Here is a 4,931-nt window from a genome sequence, read left to right on the forward strand (position 1 = left end):
TTTTGGCCACGGTTGCGACCACCCTTATCACAATCGAGGTATGGAAGGAACGCTTAAAAAAAATAATAAGCGTGTTTAAGTTTAAAGTAACGATTGCGTCCACCCATGGCATGGTCGGTACCTCTTAAGCGAACACAAAGTAAAAAGCGTATAAGGTTACGGTTGAAACCACCCTTATTTCGGGCGTAACCAAGCAAATAAATTAAAATCAAGTACTTATTCATTTTAATATATCTTATATATTAGTTTAGGTTTGGGAAAGGAAATTTTGTGCTTTGAAATGCCTTGAGATGAAAGACTCAATAACATGCGTGCTTATATCGTCCCGAATGCTTCAGTTCAAAATTGAAAATACAAGACGAATGATATATCGTATTTATACTAAGTTAGTTTGATATTTTGCGTATAAATTTGCCATGAGAAGTAAGTCTTTTCGGCTTAACTAGTTTAAAAGGTAATACAAGATATATGTTTTATTTTCATAACGAGATTAGTTAAAGAATAAATTCAGTGAAATTTTGCTCGGGACTAGCAAAAGATTAAGTGTGGAGATTTGTTAAGCCCAAAATATACCTAAAATATCATCGATAATTACATCAATATTGCTACGAATTTATACTATTTATAACTGTTTGGAAAGCTTTTACTCTTGAATATGTTTCTTTCTTGCAAGGTACATAAATATTTGGTAAAATCCAAATAGGAACGAAAAGAGCTTAAAAACAGAAGAAAAACCTTACAAAAGGAGTCAAAAACAACAAAGATCAATTACACCAAAACGAGGACAAAGACGAAGTCAGAAACAGAGAAAAATGCACATTCTCGGCAGGGAATCCAAAATTCTCGATAGAGAATTTAGGGGCCGCGACCGAGAATCTCAAAATTCTCGGTCGCGACACGCGTCGCCAGTCACCTTCCCCCTTTCGTCCGAAGGCTGAAAAATCACTTCCTCATTCTCGGCAGAGAATTTCCATTCTCGATAAAGACGTCCTTTCACAACGGATACGTCTCTTCACAATGGATACGTCTCTTCACAACGGACACGACACTTCAATCACGACTCTTCAACATCTATAAATAAAGAGTTGATTAAGAGTTGAATGAATATTGAGAGAGTTAGATTAGTGCAGAGTTTATGCAAAAACTCTGACTCAGAAATGAGTCAGAGATTAGATTTCATTTCTGTTCAAAGCAATATGCTGTACACACATTGTTTACAAATTAATAACAAATTCAGTAGCGTTTAGACATTGTTCCAGTTTAGTTTTCATTTTGGTAGTGGACCGACCCAGTCTCTATTACGAAGATTCAACGAGAAGATTGAGTAGAGGATTCGCTCCTGAGCCTGACAAACTCGAACGAAACCCAAGGAAAGGATTGACAACCCGTTCACTTGCACGCCGTCGAAGAATTCAATGGTCCATGTTCTCTGTAAACTTGTATCAATTTATATTTCATCTAATAAAGTTTGTTCTATTCGATAGATTCTTATGCAGCACTTTGGTAAATGAGCTGAAGTGGATTGATGCTGGTGTTTTCATTAAAACGTATTTAATTCAAATCTTTACAAGGAAACTTTGTTGAACACTTAGGCAAATTATCATCTCGAAAGAGTTTTAATTTGATTAAGGGCAACTATCCCGAAAGGGTTTTGTCGCGTTCAAAGCCAATTAATTAGAGGTTCCGTCATTTATTTCATCTTTATAATTCGTACAAAGTTTAAAGTTGTTTCTTTGCTTAATGCAAACAAATATACCTGTTTACTTTTCTAAAGTACTAAAACGTTCCTGTTTTGCAAATTCAATCTTAAATCAGATATTTTCTAACATTTTCATATTCTAATCTAATTCTTATTCTAGCTATTTCAAAACCAAAACCGATTAAACGATTTTCCATATTATAAACCTTTAAAGTAAATTTAACCGATTATAAATAAGTTTTGTTCAAAAAACGTTCCCTGTGGGATCGATATCTTTTATTACTACAAGCGTATACCGTGCACTTGCGGAAATCGCCCAACAATTACCAAATGAAATATATAGCTAATTAGGTAAGGTGTATATAATTATATATATATATATATATATATAAATACAAATAACCACGTTTACCTTTCGTCTAAGAAGCTAATTAAATTGTTCAGGTTCGTATTGACCCGTCACTTGCTCCCCTATAAATATAGAAGTTCCATAAATAAATAAATAAAATATGTTTATACAATGATAGACATAAGGACATATGCCACAAGTTATTATCTTTGTATCTATATACCAAAAATTTAGAAAACAACAAGTCTTTATCATATATTGCACTATGAATGAGAGGTTTAAAGCCTCCCATTTATTCTAGCATTTCTACCTATTTCTTTCAAGGGTTTTGTTTGTTGTAAAGTAAAATTTTATGGTGTGAACACAACTTAATTAAAAATTCATAGACTCACTAATTGACATCCACTTGAACATATCTACCACATCTATATTCCTGTCAAAAGTGCCTAAATAAAAACTATCAATTATTCTGTTCCAGGTATATCAATTTATTTAAAATTCAATTTACAGAATGTTTTTCATTATATCTAGCATACAAACTAAGTCCTAGTATCATTTAGGTCCTTATAATCATTCGACATAAATATGAAATTTAACCCTTAAGAATTTAGTTTTCCTAACAGACTAAGAATTGAGAAAAAAAAAAGCAAAGTAAAACTCTATCGAAAACGCTCACCGGAGTTTAACCGGAGCACGGTGGCCGGTCGTCGGAATTATCAGAAACACGAGCCGGAACTGCCACGAGATAGCAAGGGTTCAGGGGAGTTTAAAAATACTCTTCTTTTACTACTAGAACCGATTAAAAAGCCGGGATCTAATACTTTTCCGGTGACATATACCCGCTCCGGTCACCACACTTTTTGATCAGAAAAATAGTAATAGTGATCTTAAAATCTTCCTTACGAAATAAGGAATCTAATGGTATGATTTTCGTTTTAAGAGGTGGCCGGAAAATCCAATTATGAAGAAAAATAGGGTAAAAGAAAATAGGAAAAACTTGGGGAAGATTAACAGCAGTTTTCCCTTTTCTCTCTAACTCTCCCTCTTTTCCCGTAAATCTAAATAATAAAAAATAATAAATAGTAATAATAACAATAAGATAAATGGGTCCACACCTTTTTTTTTAATTTGGTTATTTGGTGTTTGGGAATTGGATTAAATGGGTCCCCACCATTTAATTCAATTTACTTAATTTTTGTTTTTTTTTTAATTTATTTTATTTCTATTTATTATTTATGGTAGATAAAAACTTAGGATGTTACAGTTCTACCCTCCTTAAAAGAATTTCGACCCCGAAATTTACATACCTGTATGATCAAACAGATACGGATATTGTTTCATCATGTTTTCTTCGAGTTCCCAAGTTGCTTCTCTAAGCGACTTGTTGTGACTCCACCTTACTCGTACCATAGGCATTTCTCGCCTCCTCAACTTCCGAACTTGTCGTTCTAATATCTCTACTGGCTTTTCTTTGACTGTCAAATTCGTATTTACAATCGCGATCTCCGGTTCGGGAATCACATGACTCGGGTCCGACTTATATCTCCTTAATACAGATACGTGGAACACATTATGAATCTGAGATAGTTCACTTGGAAGATCTAATCTGTATGCCAAAAGGTCCAATTCGTTCAGTAATTTCATAAGGTCCAATGAACCTTGGACTCAACTTTCCACGTCTACCAAAACGCAGTATCCCCTTCCATGGCGATACTTTCAGAAATACTTTATCCCCAACTCCATACTCCATTTCTCTCCTGTGTTGATCTGCATAAGTTTTCTGTCGTTCCTGAGCTGCTTTAAGGCACTTTTTCACCACATCTATCTTTTCTACTGTTTCCTGAACCAACTCGGGTCCTTCTAATTGTCTCATACCCTCAACATCCCAACAAACTGGACTTCTACAAGGTCTCCCATAAAGTGCTTCATAGGGTGCCATACCAATACTACTGTGGAAGCTATTGTTATAAGCAAATTCAATCAACGGCAAGTACATATCCCAATCGCCCTGAAAGTTAAGTACACAAGCTCGCATCATGTCCTCCAAAGTTTGAATGGTCCTCTCTGACTGTCCATCTGTTTGAGGATGAAAAGCAGTACTGAAATTTAGCTTTGTTCCCATAGCTAACTGCAAACTACCCCAAAATCTAGAGGTGAATCGGGGATCTCTGTCTAACACAATAGAGACAGGTATGCCATGTAGTCTCACTATCTCAGCAACATACATCTTGGCCAATTTGTCCATTGGATCAGTCTTTCGCATCGGCAAGAAGTGAGCAGACTTTGTCAATCGATCCACAATTATCCAGATACTGTCATGCTTCCTCATAGTCCTTGGTAACCCAACTACAAAGTCCATAGTAATCCGCTCCCACTTCCATTCTGGAATAGTTAAAGGCTTCAACTTCCCAGCAGGAGCCTGATGTTCTATCTTAACCTGTTGACAAGTCAAACACTTGGAAACAAATTCAGCTACATCTTTCTTTAAAGTAGGCCACCAATAATAGGATCTTAAATTCCTATACATCTTAGTCATACCAGGATGCATGGTATAAGGGGCATTATGTCCTTCCTTCATAATCTCAAGTCTCAAATTATCCACATCTGGCACGCATATTCCGTTTCCCATCACCATTAACCCGTTTTCCTCAATTGTAATGTCGGGTCTCTTGCCCTGTTCCACTCTCGCATACATTTTCTGTAAGAAGGGATCTTGCATCTGTGTCAATCTAATTCTTTCCCTCAAGTCCGGTTTCAGCTGTAAGGTAGCCATAAGTCCGGTCACCTTATCAACTCTCAACTGTACATCCATGGATCGCATCTCCACTAAAGGATTCTTGTTAGAGAACATGCTAAAATTCCTTCTACTTAAGGCATCTGCAA

At 35.8% G+C, this 4,931-nt stretch overlaps 1 long non-coding RNA gene across 2 annotated transcripts; it reads right to left on the bottom strand.

Moving 5' to 3' along the window:
• Window positions 1-653: 653 nt before the first annotated feature.
• Window positions 654-3,079, bottom strand: LOC136227739 (uncharacterized). Of its 2 annotated transcripts, none has more exons than XR_010688211.1 (3): window positions 2,725-3,079; window positions 2,112-2,170; window positions 654-1,071 (listed from the first exon to the last, which is right to left on the bottom strand). It is a non-coding gene; the product is annotated as an uncharacterized lncRNA (long non-coding RNA). The 2 variants fall into 2 exon arrangements; XR_010688212.1 differs by lacking the exon at window positions 654-1,071 and adding an exon at window positions 1,138-1,429.
• Window positions 3,080-4,931: the final 1,852 nt, after the last annotated feature.

Source organism: Euphorbia lathyris, chromosome 4 (genome assembly GCF_963576675.1).
Source record: "Euphorbia lathyris chromosome 4, ddEupLath1.1, whole genome shotgun sequence".
Taxonomy (NCBI): Eukaryota; Viridiplantae; Streptophyta; class Magnoliopsida; order Malpighiales; family Euphorbiaceae; genus Euphorbia; species Euphorbia lathyris.